Source organism: Pelodiscus sinensis, chromosome 6, assembly GCF_052426305.1.
Source record: "Pelodiscus sinensis isolate ZL-2025 chromosome 6, ASM5242630v1, whole genome shotgun sequence".
NCBI classification, from domain to species: domain Eukaryota; kingdom Metazoa; phylum Chordata; order Testudines; family Trionychidae; genus Pelodiscus; species Pelodiscus sinensis.
In genome coordinates, this window is record NC_143057.1 from 46,702,421 (window position 1) to 46,721,634 (window position 19,214).

General features: G+C 39.6%; 1 long non-coding RNA gene across 1 annotated transcript; it reads right to left on the minus strand.

The window, feature by feature from the left end:
• Positions 1-2,199: 2,199 nt before the first annotated feature.
• Positions 2,200-18,266, minus strand: LOC106732440 (uncharacterized). Its single transcript, XR_012905078.2, has 3 exons — positions 18,022-18,266; positions 4,047-4,123; positions 2,200-2,475 (listed from the first exon to the last, which is right to left on the minus strand). It is a non-coding gene; the product is annotated as an uncharacterized LOC106732440 (long non-coding RNA).
• Between the last annotated feature and the right edge of the window lie 948 nt (positions 18,267-19,214).

Consider the following 19,214-nt stretch of genomic DNA (forward strand, 5'->3'; position numbering starts at 1 on the left):
TCAGCTTGAAACTAGAAATACAAAGATGAATTGTAATAATATTTTAAGACTAATTTGCAAATAACTAAACAACCTACTAACATGGATTTAGCCACAGAAGATTCTATTTTACCATTCTTATTCATACAGGAAGAAAATTCCACTCTGTGCAAAGGATTAAGTGAAAGGTCTTTATGCTGTTTAAGACCCTGATAAACCATATTTTGAGTATGTATATATTGTACAGATCTTTGTGTATTTCCTTCATACTGAATAGTGCTTTACTCCACAAGAGGTTTCATTGAAAATGATCAAAACCTTATTGAGTGTTGAATTGTACCAGAACTAGTCATGGGATCAGAATTGCTACTCTGTTACACTAAATGTATACTCGTGTTATTCCACTGACCTCATCAGAGAACTAGCATAAAAGGAATGATGACTCTAACCCCTCTGTTGCTACTAATGGATGTTTAATTAAGAACAAATAAACTCTTCCAAAAATAGGAGGAACAAAGGTTTGTGGACAAATGAAAAAATAATGAAAGTTCTCTTTGCTAGTTTAATTAGCCTGCTTCTTATCTTCAGCGTTTAGATATTTTATAGTAATAGCACATTTAAGATAATGGAGCTTGCTACCACACAATAATAAAAACACATTCACACAGACATAAAAAAGGACAACAGTCTTAGGAATTCTGAAAGACACTCACTCACTGGACAATGTTAACAACAAAACAAATTAAAAATGTATATGGGCCTTTCAGTGGTTAAACCTTGAAATTTGATTTGAGGTTTCCAGCACAGGAATCATCTAAATTAAGTTAAAGCTGAATGTTTAACTACCAGGCTGCCTGCACATTCATGCCTTAGGAAACCTCCTCAGTATAAAAGAGGAAGAAAAGACTTTGAAAAGTCTCTTCTTTTTCAAGTGAGAGCCAGTGAGGCATATATGACTTCATAGGTTCATTGCACAGTTAACAACATTAAAATGTGTTGTTGCAAAGTAATTATAACTGTTTCCAATGGAGTTACTGTATTGTTATTGATAAATAATGCATATTGTTTCATTGTGACTATGCAACTATTTTATGTTGACAGCTTTTCTGTGTTACCTGATATTAAACAGTGGCCAGAAGGTACCTTCACATTCATTGCTTAACATTTACAAGGACCTCTTCCTCAGCTCTCTTTAAAATGTTTATGTCTCCATTAAACTCATGTTTAAACCCTTGATAAGAAATGCTATCCAGTTTCAGTCAACTGAATTGTGTTCTTCTGGTAATTAAATATACATTAAATGACTTTTTCTGGAAAATTTATATACTATTCTATCAATGTTGTCACTGTTACATGTCTGTTAAATACAGTCACAGCATATACAGTGTCAGAAGGCTCAGTGAAGGACATGGAATAAAACTAAATAATATACATTGTGTGCTTTTACAATTGAAACAATGCATTTATAAAGGAAAGCATTGTTGATGCTAGACCTGAAAACTAACCTAATTTTCAGTAGTCCCTTGTTGGCCTGTTGCAGACTATACATATCAGAAATGTAACTGACTACAGTGCTGCTCTCACTGGGTAAAATTCTGTCTGCCCTTTACAATGATGTACTTTGTAGGGTACACTTTTCCTCCCTTATGTAGCCTGAAGAGGAGCTGGACTGAATTGCAGATCTCACACACTCAAAGATAGGTAGGGATCATTCCCTTCTTAGGGATAAGTCAACTAAATAAAGTAGGCCGGAAAGGGTGGGAAGAGGCTGGCCATGGTTCTCCCCCATATATGCATAGCCAGCATTTCTGCACTGATGTATCCAAGTATGCCAGATGGCTGTTTTTGTATTTTCAATGACAGAATAGATCAACTGCCAACAGCAAAGAAACAAATTGGTAACTACTATATTAAAATATCCTGAATTGACAATTAAAATGCTTGAAGTGGCTTAGAAAGTAAAGTCAAGTGTGGAAGGAGACAGATGCTGAGACACTCTCCAGAAAATATTTCTGCTTACAATCAGTGGCAAAAGGGCTTTATCATTCCACATTGCACTAAAAGAATATGCAGAGAGATGAGATGTGGACAGAGTGTAAAAAAATTAACCCTAACTGTGCCACTGAACCTCATTGAAGCAGCCAGATGCATAGACACCAGCGCTACAAGGATGCATTAATGAGCAAAGAGACTGAGTTGTTCAAAATATATTGATCAAGAAATGCCATAAAACATAGCTCTTTATGAATCAGTGGTAAAAACAAGAAATTAAAATATAAGTCATTAACCATAGTCTGGCTGGAATATTAACCTATAAAGACAGTTAATAGGGCTCCGTGCAAAGTAAATACAGTGTTGCTGTAGTCTTGTTGGTCCCAGAAAGACAGGATGGGTGAGAAACTCTTTCATCAGTAGCAGTTGGTCCAATGAGAGACAGACTTCTGAGCTTACGTAAAGTAGTTCTTCTGATCTGGGAAAGAACTTGGAGTGTCTCTGCTAAATACAAGGTGGAACAGACAGTTTAGTATAAATAGTTATCAGATATTTCAAGGGACTATCAGGGTTACAGTTTGTTGTAGTAATCCAGGGTGTCTATTCAATCCATGATTTTTAGTGTCTAGTAAAATTATGAATTTAAACTCTCAGACTTGAATTTTGAAGTGTTGCACAAGTTAAAAAAGAATAGGGAATGAAATAGAGAAGAGAAATAGGCTTGTCTCTTGGGCTACACCAACTTTTGTCTAGCTCCTAATCTAGGGTTGCCAACTTTGACTGTAGCTATTTGAGGAGACTTCCCCCCCTTCTTCCTCCCCCAACATGACTTGATGTCATTTTCTTAAAATATCTTATTACAATTTCCCAGATTGTTTTCAACAATCACCAGGAGACTGATGTCAATTCTGTCAGGCTCCAGGCCGATCCTGAAGCAGTGGCAACTCTATACTGATCCTCTCAGGTCTGCCATCAGGGAGGGGCAAAAGGAGGCAACTGCCCCATGGCTAGTATTCTCCGCCACCATTGCTACAGCAGCAGTAGTGGGGGCCAGAGCCACAGACCCTTTAAATCGCTTCTGGAGTAGAGGGAAGGGGGATAGTGCAGTACACTCTGGGAAACACTGCGGGCTGGTTGCCCCAGCCCTGCCCCTTTTATCTGAGGCCTCGCCCCTTCTGGGATTATGGAGCCACCCTCTCATACACCTTGCGCAGGGGCCCGGCCAGACTTTTAGACACCTTGAATCCTCTGGACAATATACTGTAGCAGTATATTTGTATGACTGTGCACGATTGACCCTGCAGTCATAGCAATATAGCCTGGCTATATTTACTATATCTGTTATTCTGTAAGTCCTATTTTGGGCTGTTTGCATTACCACCACCCCTTCCCCATCCAATACATCACTGCACAGTCTCATCTATATAATATAGTTTCTTATTTAATAAAAATTAGCTCAAATCAAACTCCTGCATCTGAATAAATCCAAGTGTAAAAGAAAAATTGGATACAAATGTGACATCCTATCATTCAGGCCTATTTCTGTCCATTACAGACCTCACATACTAACCTCTATAATTAACTTTCACCTTGGCTCTGTATCTATACCTCCTCCGTTTCTTATGGCCATAGTGACTCTCTGCTGCCAGACTCTCTCTTTGCTACTGCACTCTATCAATAGTCTGTACATTGCTATATCACCCTTCTCATACTTCTGGATGCCCTTGATTTCATGGCAGAGTGTTGCTTTTCAAACTGCCCAGGACAGATTTATTATACTCTTGCTTGTATTTGTGATGCACGTTCAAGGGGAAAAACTTGTGGCTTAACCAGTTTTGGTGCAACTGTGCTTGCTTTTGCTTAGACATTTTTATCTGTAATCTTAGCTTGGCTTTAACAATTTCCAATGCCAATGCATTGCCTGTGTGCATGAATGGTGCTGTGGCTATTAATCAATCTGCACTGAGGCAGAGAAAATCAGCACAAATCATTTAAGCATGCGCTTAACTTTAACCATGTAACTAGCCTTGATGCATTTCATTTAATCAAAGAGCATTAAATATAGACAGAGTTACCCAGTAGTCAACCTTTGACACTTGTAATTGCATTTAGATCCTCTGTGAGCTTCTCCTCGAGGAGAATAGGCCAATGACTGGAATAATAGGAAATGAAAGTGTTAATAGACTCTCAAAAACCATTTCATATGCCCCGAGAGCAAAACAAAGCTTCTTGTAAACAATAATTTTGGCAAGCTAAATGTAATAAAGAATGCCTTTATTGGTGCATATAGTTCTTTCATTAAATCTCTCTCGGGGTAATCACTAGGGTAAATATACTTGAATCTATATGTAAGGTAGTAGTCCTAATAATATTTATTGACAAAGCTTTACAGTTTATCCCCATTGAGCACATTAGTTTTTCAATGGGATTTTTGACATTTTTTGAAATAATTTAGGACATGATTTTGATAGCATCTCTTTCCAAAGATAAGTCACAAAATTGCAAAGTTAATTTACAGTGGTTTTGTTTTAATCATAAACACATTGCAACTTTTAATTGGATAGACAATTTACTTTCAGTGACAAGTGAGGTCCCTTTTTTAATTATATACATGGAACTAATACTGTTGCTAAAAGTGCTTGCTTGAGACATTTCAACTTCAGAATAATGATTTTCGGCATTACAAATGCATGTGAAAGGATAAGCTAGAATCACACATAGGCCATGACCTGCATGCCAATTCAGCAATAATATTCTGATCTGTTGAATTTCTTTTTAATTATCTTTATAGGTCCTTCTGGTACAGTTGCATATTCTTCAGATGAGAATATCTATATATGTAATTGCTCATTTTCCCCTTAAAAAAAAAACAAAAACCAAAAAACTAACTCACATAGAATCTGAGATCACAAAATAAGACTTGTCCTCACAAGCAGGCAACTATATTAGGTTTGGTAAAAAACACAGGAATGCAGAAACAAATGCATAACCTTCAATACTATGTAGTATGCAGATAAGTGAACCAGTTCACCAAAACCAAAAAGCTGATATGTAAGAACAGTCATAATAGGTCAGACTAATGGTCCATCTAGCGCAGTGGTTTCCAAACTTTTTGGCATCATGCCCCTCTTTTTTGAAAAACCCTCACCCCCCCCCAAAAAAAACTTGTTGAGAAAAAAGAAAAAAAAGGAACTGAATGGGGCAGCAAAACTTGATGGGAAGGAGGGGCTGGGTCGCCTCCCCTAGAATTACTTCATGCCCCCCCCCACGGGGCACTTCCCCCAGTTCGGGAACCCATGGTCTAGCACAATATCCTGTTTTCTGACAGAGGCCAATTCACGTGTCTCAATTCCAACTTCTGGCAGTCAGAGGGTAAGGACATCTAGAGCCTATGGTTGCATTACCTTAGCCTTCAATGGATCTATATTCCATGAAATTGTCTTTTTTTTTTTTTTACTGCCTTTATTTTTAGCTTTCACAATAGCCTCTGGTAATGAGTTCCACAGGTTGACTGCATTGCATATGTAAGTGCTTCCTTTTCTTTGTTTGTAGCTGGCTGTTAATCTCACTGGGTAAAGTCTGGTTCTTATGTTATGTGAAGGAGTAAATAACACTTCCTTATTCACTTTCTACAACAGTCACAATTTTATAGACCTCTACCATATCCCATCTTAGTTATCAGTTTTTCAAGCTGAAAAGTCAGTCTTTTTAATATATCCCCCTACAGAAACTGCATGAGGAGATAACATTTTTGTTGCCCTTCTCTGTACTATTTCTGATTCTAATACATCTTTTTTTAAAACAAGTGTGTCTGAAACACCACAGTATTCAAGGTTTGAGGGTACCATAGATTTATACAGTGACATAGTAATATTTTGTCTTATCTATCCATTTCCTAATAGTTCCTAACGATTAACTTTTCTGACTGAGTGGATGTTTTTAAAAAGAACAATTCACAATAACTCTAGATCTCTATCTTGAGTGTTAATAGCTAATTTAGACCCTCTCACTTTGTATAGTTGGGATATTTTCCATTTATCACCAATGAATTTCGCCTGCCATTTTGTTACCCAGTCATCAGTTTTGTGAGATCCCTTTCTAACTCTTCGTACTCTGCTTTGGTCTTAACTGTCTTGAGTTTGTGTCACATACACACTTTCATATACTTTCCTATTCAATTTGTAATTTTGGCAAAATTTGTAGATACAAAATGACTATCTGGCTGTGAGTCCCTTTTCCAGATCACTTATGAATTTACTGAAAAGCGTTGGTCCCATTACTCCTGGGAGTAATAGCTTGGGGAGTCAAATGGTATGTTCATATTTTGGGATGTACTTCCTAAGTGAAAGATTTGTTTGCTCCTCCTGTGGGTATTCAAGATGTAGATTGGCTTCTAGGTTTGATTGTACATGCCTAACATGAACAACATAAATCATAGGATATTGGCATTATTTTTGCCTTACATACTGGTATCCAAACAATTTAAAATCAAAGGGAAATATAACAGGACAAATTATTTTTTCTTTCAAAGCATTATTCTATTTCCTTAACATCTAGTTCATTACAGAAGGATAAAAAACAGAGGCAGAGAAAGAATGAGCTTAATAAATTGTAAGAGTACAGATGAAATAAAAGCCAAATGGTTTAGATATTGTGAATTATATTTCCAAAGACACTTTTTAATAAAGTTCAAAGACTGCATCCAAAGTCATTCTTAAGAATATAAATGAGGGGTTTTGTTTCAGGTTATTAAACACAATCCCGTCCTCCCAAATCTAAGGATATTTTGAACTGGGCTACTCGTATGTTATGTGAGTAAAAGAATTCACCACACCCATAGAAGTGTGATTTGCACTCCCAAGTGCTCAATACAGAGTCTTCCATATAAACAGAATTGTACCTTACAAATTGCTCTTTCAATACAGTTGCTTGCAGAAGCATTTAGGTAGGCTATGAATTTTCATAGGGCACAGTTTGGTACATAAGTTAATACTGGTAGCACAAAGTCATGTATCATTTCTCCACAATGTGGAGATAGAACTTCTACACATCATTAACTTTTTAAAAGTTTGATGGATTCTTTGATTACTATCTCTTTGTGAAAAAACAACGACTAATCCTATAGCACCTTGGAGACTAACAAATATATGAGATGAGCAGGTGCTACAGGACTACTTTTTAAGTTACAGACTAACAGTCACCTCTCTGAGACTTTTATCCTTGTGGGTTTGATTTTGTAGAGTGACCATTTTATTTATCTGTTTCCTTTTCTTTACAGGCTTTGGCCTAAATTGTGGCTTTGAGCATAGTATAGATATTGGGAAGGGAGCTCAGTGTGAGGCTGGAGGGATACATAGCTGAATGACAAAGAATCCATGTTCATCCTCCTTGCCTCATGTTGTTATTTCAGCTTGCTAGTGCTTTGAACTAATGGTTCTTAACTAGGGGTTCATACCCATAAGGCCACAGAGATCTTCGAGGGGTACAGTAACTCATCTAGATATTTTCCTAGTTTTACAACAGGCTACATAAAAAGCAATAGTCAAGTCAATACATACTAAAATTCATACGAGTTAATACAGCTGTCTATACTATACACTGAAAAAATATTCCAATTGATTTTATAATTGTGGTAAACATTAAAAAATACCAATTTTTCAGTAATAGACTAAAAATACAAACGCATCACATCACTCTGATTTTAAGGAAGTTGTCTTTAAGTGAGGAGAAACTTGGGGACAAGATTCCTGAAAAGGGTACAGAGTTCTGGAAAGTTTGAGCACAACCTCTTATAATTGCTCATCCTACATACTTGGATAGTTAGGATTTTTGACTGCTCTACAGGCTCTAGCTATATTGTCTAAAGACAACAACTTAACTCTGGTTGTCTCCTGGGTGCATGCTGCAAGGGATGGAAGTTGGAGGGCTTCTTGCACTCTCTTTCAGTCTGGCATGCACATACATTTCTAACCATAATTTGCTCTTTATTATTTAGAGTTGCATCAGTACTCAGCTATTTCTGTAGAAGACAGCTTTTCACTTACTTGCGCAATTTAGATCTAGAAAGAGGAGAAAAGAGTCCTACAAAGAGTCCTGCTTAGAAGACTTGTTTAGACCTTTCCTTTTTTCATGCTTACTGGAATCAGTTCAGATTCTCTCTTTCATGTTGCCTCTTCATTTAACAACAATCAATAACAACCCACAAAATCAGCTGGGTTTGATCATTGCATCTCATATACACTGAGTGCACTTTCCTATACCTGATTTTATCAGTGGAGAAAAGTTGTTGTTTATTCTCAAACAGACATTTTCAGTGCAGTTAAGCTTTTAAAACTGTACAAATGATACTATGGGAATTTCTACAAAAATCACTAAGGAAATTAAACAAATATTCTTTATGATCACTAGAGGGCACATAACTAATGCTTGCTTCTAGATAAAATAAAAATGTTAAACTACAAGATCAAAAAATATATAATCATAATCCTTAATTGTCAGGAATACAGGCAATAAAGAACCAGTTTGTAGAAAAAATTAGAATCAACACAAATCTTACTTTGACATTCTTAGCAAACTTTCTGGAGTTTGAGGAAAGTGTGTACCAAGAGTGTTTCTTTTTTAAATTATTTATTTTTAAAATTCTCTTCATTATTGTGGCCCTTTCAACTTCCTGTCATGACCAGAACTGAAAAAGAAGCTCTAAAATATCCTGAACAAGGTTGTAATTGTGCTATTTCCAGCCTTCCAGAAAAGATGAAGTACAAAAAAATCTTCCTAGAGCCTGTTCTTATGAGATTTTAAGTCTGTTAAGCTGGACTTAAGTTGTCTGAGTTTGGATAACCACCCAAATATGAAGCTGTAAAAGACAGGATTTTTTCTCATTTACACTGTTTTTACTCCAACTTAATTGACGGCTTAATGCAGTCATAATGAGGCATCAGAATCAGGCTCTGAATCTTAAGATTCAGCCATCACAGGAAATTATTAATAGATGACCCACTGCAGAAAGCTTCCATTTCTGGAGTACAGCCAGGTGATTTTTTTTTCAGTGAACAATTTATTTGCTGAAAAATGGAGTGTTGGTCAACTCAAAAGCCTTCACAATTTTATGTCAAGTTTGCCTAATAGCTTTGACTGAACTGAAAAGTCAAAACCTTACAGAAAGTTTTTGTTTGAATCATTTTGACAGAAACAGGGAGGTCTGGCTTCTCAAGACCACAAGGGGGTAGAGAGAGAAAGGAAGAGGTCCTCCCTTTTAAAGTCTAAAGATAGTGTTTAGGATACTCCTCTAAGGTGAGAGACATGCAGGTTCATTTTTGTCACCCCTCTGTCTAAGGTGGAGTAGGGATTTTGAACTTAATACCCCACTTGCAGATGAGTATATTCACCTTTGGGGTATAGTAAATTCTGGAATAGGACTCTCAGGGTGCATTTACTGCACCATTATTTCGAGACAACAATGTGAGCCTCTAAACAGCCATTCCATTATTTCAAAATAATTTTGAAATAACGGACTGTCAGCCGATGGTCAGGGCAGTGCGTGGTGTGTGTGTGTTATACACCCGAGTCTTCAACTGCTAGGACAGGGTCCCGTCACAGTGGGCAGCTGAAAAGGCTGACAGGTGCCCCAAAGTTTTACACCCGAGTCTTTGACACAGGGTCCCTTCCCAGCAGGCAACCTGTGAAGGCTGACAGGTACCCCAAGAGTCTGCATGGAGAGCTTATTACACCCGAGTCTTTGACTGCTAGGACGCAAAGTCCCTTCACAGCAGGCAACCTGTGAAGGCTGACGGGTGCCCCAGAAGTCTGTCCTGTGGAGGCGACAGGACCCAAACGCCCAGCTCTGCCTGCGTCTGCCCCCATGACTGGCTGGAGTTCTTTTAATTGTGTCTGGTTCTGTTACAGAAACAGGAGGAGTCAGGTTAAAGCTTAAACAGTTACAGTTACAGGTTTATGAAAGAGACTTATAAAGCATATGGTTACAGTGGCTATTGTTCTACTTAACTGCTAGCAAATACAGGTCTTAAAAATGGTTACAAAGGAAAAAGGAAGATAGAAATAACGGTACCAAGTGACAGCTTAATCTTTAAAGAGCTCTAATTGTATGCATGCACTAAAAACAAAAGGACACATACGGGTACAATTTTTACCCCCTTCTGCATCTCTCGATTCCAGAGTGTCAGGCCAAGACCGGTCACTCAATTCCCCGGGAAAGACGAATACGAGGCTGGGCATCCCCATGTGGACCTCAGGAGGCAATTACCTAACCCAACCAGCAGGTAGATAGTAGATTGACGCTCAGAGTGAGTGTGCTGCTGGGCCCATCTTTATACCTGTGGGGTCACATATTCTCTTTCTCATCTATGGTGCCAAATTGTGCTGGTTTGTCTTTGTGATGCGTGTTCTTACAAGGGAGTTGTGAACTTAATTTACACTTTTAAGAGAGATAACTAAATTGGGAGTACTGGGCATTCTTTACTCAGTGGGAGATTCCTCTCCCAGAGACAGTTGTGTGATTGTATCAACATAGGTTCCAGCCAAGGGCAGTTCTCACAGCCTCTAGGTCAGCGGATTGGCTTGATCATCCTCTCTTATCTGTGTTTACAGTTATCCAGGGTCAGATGAGCCAGCATATCCGGGCCTCTCTCAAGGCATCAAAGACTATGCTGATTTTATTGCTCTCTGTGTCCTGTGTGCTCTGAGACATCTTGGAAGGGCAAGCAAGATGGATGTGACGGGGGGGCCATTGTCTGGCTATACGGACGGCTTATTTCAAAATCTGTAAACCTTCATTCTATGAGGAATAACGGCTATTCCAAAAGAGCTATTTTGAAATAAGGTGTATAGATTCCCCACTGCTGCTGTTTTGAAATAGCCCATCACCAGGTCCATTCTAAGTTATTCCTTCCCAGTGCCTCCTGGGGCTCTAAATGGAGATAGCACATCTACATTAGGGAAGCCTGCCTTGGACTAAATTTTGAGGCTTCCCTACACTGTAGATGTACTATTTTGAAATAAGCTATTTTGGAATAACTATTTCGGAATAGCTTATTTCGAAATAAGCATGCAGTGTAGAAGTACCCTCAGTCTCTCCTATTCAAGCCTTTCCAGTTTCTAGAATCATTGAATCATTTGATTTTCCAGATCCCACGTAAGGACCATAGCCACTAAGTTATAGAATCATTCTCAGTGATTATTCATTATCATTTATAGTGGCAATTTACAGTTATTGAGCTAGGAAAGCATCCTACTTCCTGACTAAAGATTATGAGGAGGTGAGGGAAATAATCATTTCTACCACCTTCTCCTCCTCCTCCTCTTCTCCTGGCATTTTGTAAATCTAGTCCACTTTGCTTTCCTCAAAACATAACTGTAGGGCATGTCATTACATGTCCATAGAGCTAGCCTGTGTTGTCACCTTGTTCAGAGTTATAGGATATGTCCTAATGTTGTGGAAGAGCATTACACCAATAAAATTCTGTTTTAAAGTTAAGGCTCAACTGAACAATACTGTGATGGAGTGACAGCCTTATACAATATAGTGAAAAGGACACATTCTTCCTTTTGTTGAACAGTAATATTTTATTGTTCTTGGTCTTTAAAAAAAAATAAAGGAAGAGAAAAGTCAGAAAGAAGTCACACTAACACTCAGGCTGCGTTTAGATTGGCATGATTTTGAGGAAATACTTTTAATGGAAAAGTTTTTCTATTAAAAGTATTTCCGAAAATAGAGCATCTAGATTGGCACAGATACTTTTGTGCAAAAAGTGCTTTTGCGCAAAAGCATCAATGCCAATCTAGATGCGCTTTTGCACAAGAAAGCTCCGATGGCCATTTTAGCCATCGGGCTTTCTTGCGCAAAAAATTAAGGTGCCTGTCTACACTGGCCCTCTTGCGCAAGTATTCTTGCGCAAGAGGGCTTATCCCTGAGCGGGAGAGTCAAAGTATTTGTGCAAGAAGCACTGAATTCTTACCTTAGAACGTCAGTGCTCTTGCACAAATTCAAGTGGCCAGTGTAGACAGCTGGCAAGTTTTTGCGCAAAATCTTGCCAGTCTAGATACACCCTGACTGTCTTTATGGTTTAAAAACCAAACACTTTCAGATAATTTGTTGATTGCAGCTATGACATATTGCAGTATCAGATTACAATTAAACTCCCTAGAGGAGAAAAAAAAAAAATCACTGAAACCTATTATAAACATATATTTTGTTATAGTAATATTGCTATGAACCCAAACGTACTCACTCGCATGAGAGATTATAATATATGTGGTCGGAGTTATTTTAGTGAATTGTTAAAATGAAATTTGAAAAAGGTTTATTTTTATTACTATTCATAGTCCAAAGGTTTTATTGCAGTCACATCTTACATATACACACACACATTCGTGTTTTGAGGATCTTAATTAAAATGAGCATCAATTTTGTCTTATGTCCTATAGTAAGTGGAGGGCCTGAAATGTAAGCCCATGTATCAGAGGCCTAGTTTGAGACCTGAGGCCTAGCTAACACTGGTCAAGACTTTTCTAATATAAAGCAAAGGTAAGCAGTGAGCAAGAGGCAGGCCCTTGCTCACAGAAGTTGACACAAACAGGACTGATAGTGTAAAACACTAATTGGTAAGAGGCCCAGGTGTAGAGCAATAATTGTTACTAAGTACTTACTGTAAAGCAGTAATTGGTACTTGGCATACATTGAAAGCACATTCTAGAAGGATGGTAATACTACCTCATTACTAAGGACCGTGGTAGCCACACATGCCCCACAGATAGTGATCCAGGTTCAGGAGAGGGTCTTAAATGATGGAGAGATGTTTTAACTGAACCACAAGATTCAGGGTGATGGGTGGTATCTAAGTAACATCATAGTGTGGAAACCTGATAATGTCAGGAATGATGTGCAACTTGTTTGTACCAATATATGAAGTGGTTTCTTTGTCCAACATAGGAGGGAGTAATGGATTCCCAGATCACTGACTGAGTCATAACAACTGTCATGGGGTCCATATCCATTGTGGTTTAGCAGAGTGTATTGACAAATATTACTGTACTTTGACAAACCTGGCCAGGTGCTTTTGATTCTTACCTGCTTGCGGGGTCTTTGGGAGCTCTCTCAGAGTCTGCTGTGCTGAATATTTGCACAAGCCAACACAACACACACACACGGAGCTGAATGGTTATCACCAGGGATCAACAAATTATACAGTCTACTCACCCGTGACGAGTAGATTGTAACCAGGAAGAGCTGGGTTTGGGCGATCTGCGCATGCGCAGATCGCCAGACAGTGAGGCTGGCGAGCGGGTCTCGCCACAGTTCGGCGAGCCCTGGTTATTACTGTTGATGGAGTAGGTGACCTACCAGGACACCACACCAGTACATCCTGACTACTACATGTCCTTCAATGAGAAAAATACCCTGCATATATAAAACAATCATTAAGGGTTTTCCATCTCTCCATATAAAAAATTATAATCTGTCTTCCATATTCTCAACAGCTTCTCTTAGCTTACTTTTCTTGATTCAATGTACAATTTAGGTTTTTCATAAAGCACACATACTTACCAATAAAATGGCAATGCATATTGACCAGAGGACTATATTCATTAATTTTAAAAAGAGAAAAAGTTTTCAATATCTATTCCCCATGTGATCCAATAGATCCTCCCACCTTTCCTCAGTTCACATCACACTGAGAATCAGAAGAAATATAGATACAGATGTCATTCACATATTGAAGGCAAACCTTTCCTCTTCACTAACCCATATACAATAAACAAAAGTTGAGCCATGATGAAAATCTGGGCAATCCTCTGTAGTGCCTGTGACGGACTGGGCTGTATCTGGGCACAGCTTAGGGCGTCCGCTCAGGGCGAATTGCTCAAATCCGGGGCTCCTTACAGTCCCCCTGACTGGCGACCTCTCCAAACAGGCCACAAACCAGTCTCACAGAGCGCTTCAGCAGCCTGCCTGAAGCCTCCCGAGCAAAACCCCTCCGACACCCCAGCAATATCCGTGCCCCAGATGGCCCCGGGCCTGTACACAGGTGGGGGGTCCTAGCACCCAATCCCACCTACCCCGAACAAGTTCTGTCCGGTTCCAAGAAACCAGCCACAGATCCCTGGTCAATTTACCCTCTGGACCTTACCCACAAATCACGCTGGGCCAATCCTTTAGAATCTATATCTAAAGGTTTATTATTACAAGAAAGAAAAGCCTGAGAGTAAGGTTATTAAAGTACAGTACGTTACATGCACCGAATCTCCCAGTCCTCGATGCAGGCTCTAGCAGAGATGTTGCAGCTGCTGGTTTAAAAGTTCTTATTGCACATCCTGCGATCAGGATGGGTTCACAGGTCTTCCGGGCTCTTCAATCCCTGCAGTGCTGCCTCTGGGATGAAGTGCTGAGCTGAGAACAAAATGGCATCTCCCACATGGCCTCTTTATACTCCTTCCTGGCCTCTCTTCTAGTCTGCAGCAAGTCACCTGGTCAGAGGCCAATCTCTATATTTCCTGCTGGCTGCCCTCAGGTGACAAATCCCATTCTTTGGGTGTGTCCATAGCCTATTGAGAGTCATTGTTCCACAGGGCTTTGCTACTCAGCCTGTCCATAGCCATGCTTAAGCACATTCACAGAAATATTCAGCTTCCACACAGATTACAGATTCCTACCCACACACACAGACATTATATACTCACATAAATAGTGTACATAAGATTAACAAACAATAAGCTCCCATTCAATACCCCACATGGCTCCCCCCATACCAATTTCTGCAGCGATCTGGCTGCTTCCCTCCAATTCAGCAACGTGACAGTGCCTTGGACTCACTACCACCTGCAGGTTAGTCCTGGGAATTAGCTCTTCCAGCTCCTGAGCACCCTCATTTGGCAGGTATTTTGCCTGTTACCTGCCGTTTTGTCTGTACCTCTTCAGGCCCAATTATAGACTGTTTGTTTTTCCTGTTACATTGCAGCTCAGCTTTCCCCTTGATATTGTTTTATACCTACTGCCTCTTCTTGTTTCTCCCTCTCCCCTATCTCTTTCCCTATTTATTTTAGTTCTGGAAATCCAACACTCTGGTCATCTGAAGAAGTGGGTTGTGCCCACAGAAGCTCACGATACCATCTACATGTTTTGTTAGTCTTTAGAAACAACAAATAATCTGGTAGCACTTTAAAGTTTATCCTGTACAGAATAACTCGGCTACCCCCTGAAGCTAGCTGCATAAGTTACAGTCAAGAACCTCTGTGTATAATAGGTGTTACTGTGTGCCTTTCACATTTGTGTTCACCATTTATCTACTTTCACATTCAGTATGACAGAAGTTGCCCTGTTTCTTATTTTTCTTTGAAGTAATGGTACTGACAACAGAAAAGTTACTGGGGGATTTTTGCAGCAGAAACAAGCATCTGATTTTCATCCAGCAACAATGACGCTACACAACCTAAACTCTCCTCCAGATGCTCTGGAAATATTAACTTTCGCAAAGCCATTATCCTGAAGCACATCCAGCTTAACTGCGATGTCATACTTGGCATTGTTTCCCTAAAGGATTGCTAGGACATACAGAAGAGAACTCAGCTCATGTAACTACTGAATTGATAGGTGGTTAGGTATCTTTACCCCCCCCCCCCTTCCCCTTTTGACCCAGTAGCTTACAAGATTTTAATGAATAGCTGAAGATCCCGCATATTTAAACTTTACACACTCATTACACTGCCCTAAATTTAAAAAAATATCCAGTGCTTGAGTCACCTATCTTAAGATGCATATGGCATGCTTTCACAACTGATACAACCAATTGATGAGGGGGAAGGAGATTTTGGTTCAACCCATTCAGTAAGCATATGTTTAACAAGCTGAAATCTTAGCTCATGTGTAATTTTTTAAAAAAAGAACTGCAATGCAGATAGAGAGCCTGGCTGTGTAAACTGCAGGAGCACTGGACCATGTGTTGATTGAGTAAGCACAGAAAATCTAATTTAAACCAAGTTGGCGATTATAGCCACATAATTAGCGATTACATGTTTCACATTTGTGTACAGAGCTATTTATCTTTCTCCCCTAAATTTCCAGGACAAGTTGAGACGCTCCTGCCTTTAAGTTGCTTTAAAAGCTTGGCATTTTATTTTTATTTTTTTAAAAGGCCTTCCTGGGCTCTGACTCACATTACTCAAGCCATCACCAGACAGAAAAGAACAGAGTAAATCCACCACAAAATATTCAACAGAAAAACATTTAGTGTAGTGTTTCTGTTATTGTAATGTGAAGTCCTGTCTAATTATGCTGTATATCTAGTGTCTGTTGCTTGTAAGGTTTAGATACAAAGGTCATCTCATTTTTATTATTATTCAAATGTTTGCATCCTGTCTGAGCTGAAAAACAACAATGTGCATATTCTGGCACAACAACAAAGATTAAACCATTTTCCTTTACGTGTAGAGGGAAATGACAGACCAATCCCTCTAACACAGGATGATTGGTGATTAACAATCTGATATGCTCACAGAGAGACAAATCTGCCAGTAACTAAATGATTGATTGAATTCAGCTTTTTTTTTTGTTTGTTTCAAATTGTACAAATTCAAAAACTTGCCATTTGTGGGCATGGATCTGTTGAAATATTTGCATTAATTGTAAATTCTTAGTTCAGATCAGATTAATATGCACATTTTCATATTTGAAATGCATGGTCACCCAGGGCCACTGATGGGGATGGGGACCGGTTAAGGATGCAATTTAAAAGGGCATGGGTCTCTGGACTACTATTGTTGCTACAGCAGCCAGAGCTCCAGCCTCTATATAGCTGTTGGAGTCCTGTCTGGCCATAGTTTGGGCTGTGCTGGGGTCTCACGGCCCCTATCCCTTCCACTCAAGACCCTGCTCCTTCCAGGAGCCCCACAACATTGCCCAAGGCACAGTGAAGTCTGTCACCAGCCTTGTGGTTATTTAAGTCACGTGGAATTGTTTCTGTTCTATGAATGAATAGCTATTTTTTTAAAAGGAGAATAACCATCACAATAAGTCAATGAAGCTTTACTTCTCTCAGATAGAAGTCCTTTCAGGAAAGTTATAGGCAGGAGTATGGAATTTTATATAATAGCACACTATAGGAAAAAACTTGAAGATATATTCCTCTGTATGACGGGGCCCCGCAACCCCGCACTAAAGCCCCCGTGGCAAGCGCCCTATTCGGGCAGCGGGGAGGTGCATACCAGCATTGTGCTGGGTGTACGCGTGCCGCAGACCAGCTGGCAGCCTCAGGCGTGGTGGCTACTTTGAAGTAGGAATAAGATCCTCTGGAAAAGGGCACTTTTCCCGGAGGATCGAGGCCAGTGTAGACGCTCTTTTCCGGCTTTTCTAAAAGCCGGAAAAAAGCGGCGGACATTTTTATTTAAATGCCGCGGGGGATATTTAAATCCCCCGCGGATTTCCCTATTACGATAGCTGAAATTAACATGCCCCTTCTGGAAAAGGGGCCAGTGTAGATGTAGCCAGGCTGTGTGGGCACTGTCGGAGGACAGCGACCCGAATAGAACAGCACTGCCGCCATCAGGGCCAATTCCCCAAAATTGACGACGGGCAACGCTGTAGGGGGAGTCAGAATCCCTACACTCTGTATGGAAAGAAAGAAATAGAGATGTCCTTTATGCCAAAACCCTACAAAGTATGTGGAGAGGAAGTTCTGAATTTGCAAGTAACTTATCCCCTTTTATGCCCTCTCTGCCTCCCACCTGACCTACAGAGCTCTGAAACATCAGCTTTGTGGTCCTTTTGATGCCCTCAATCCTAGAAAGCAAGACTCATGAAGTTACCCTTAAATCCAAGCCTTCCACATCCCAACAGATTTTGTCACATCACATGAAACATTTTGATGACCATATAATTCATTTTTCAAACAGAATCTTTGCAATAAGCAGTGGTGATAAAACATCAGAAGATTATAATACAAAGCCTTTAAGGATTTAAGAATAAAAGGTTTCTGGCAATTTCTACTGTGCAAAAGTTGCCAAATACTAGAAAACTTCAGAAGAAAAATTGAACCTCACTTGTTCTGGTATCATGTTGCTACTCTTCTGCAACTGAGCACAAATCTTCATCTCTCTTTCATGTGGCTAAAAGCAGGCCTTGGGATGGGAAAGGAGAAGCTGCTACAATGAGTCTTCCTGACATAATTCTCTTACAGAAGTGGCCACTATAGCTTAATACTTTCCTTCCCCTGAGCAAGTCACTTACTTTTGGATCTCATCAGTCAGCAGTAGCACAGCTGACAGAGAGAGAAGCCCAGTTTCAGGTGTCACTGTTGGCTCAACAATGCCCTCAATCACCACAAGCAATAGTCCCCTTTTTTCCCTACTAAATCATTTTCAGATGTGCCAGGTTTTAGCAGCTCACCTCTCCTCTGCAAAATTCAGCCTCAACTCTACAGCTTTTCCACACCAATTTTTATTTCCCCTTCAACGAAGTTTATAGCCTCCAAAAGTCTTCTCTCATTCTCTCTCCCCAACAAATATAGGAGCTTCAGGGGGTAGCCGAGTTAGGCTGTTACAGAAAAAAAACCAAGCAAATGGTCTGGTAGCACTATAGACTAACAACACATGTAGATGGTATTATAAGCTTTCCTGGGCACAGCCCAAGTGGGCTGTGCCAACAAATATAGGCACAGACACCTTTTCAGGTGCAGGACACTTGATTATACTCTCCTCTTCAACATACATCCCTTTCTCCTGACATTGGTCTCCTTAGAGTTGCTAATTAAAAAAAACCCAACACTAATCCTTAGTTTCATGTGAATACAACTATGTCCTCCTCAGCCTTTAGGTACTTATACTTATCAGTAATTTGAAAAGAAAGCCACGTGGTCTTAAAAGCAATGCCTTAGTATCCAAGCCTGGCTTTCACACTAGCAGCACAAAAGACAGAATTCTGTCTCAAACAGCCATCTGGGGATTCCCCTATATAGAAAAGATTACACACTCAGTCCTATTTGTCTGGTCTGTTAGGAAGTCTTGCCTACAACCCAAATCTTACAGGTTACAAAATATATCAATATAGAAAATAACCTGCCACCTAGATTTTCTTTGTAGGGCACTGCCCTTTCCTTATAAACCCAACTGGTTCACATATAGAGTTTATAAACCCTAAGCACACTGATCTGTGCCTTTCTTCTTTTCCTTATTAATAATTTAAAGCAATTAACAAATTGCTAAATATGACTTCTATGGGGACCCTATTCTCTAGA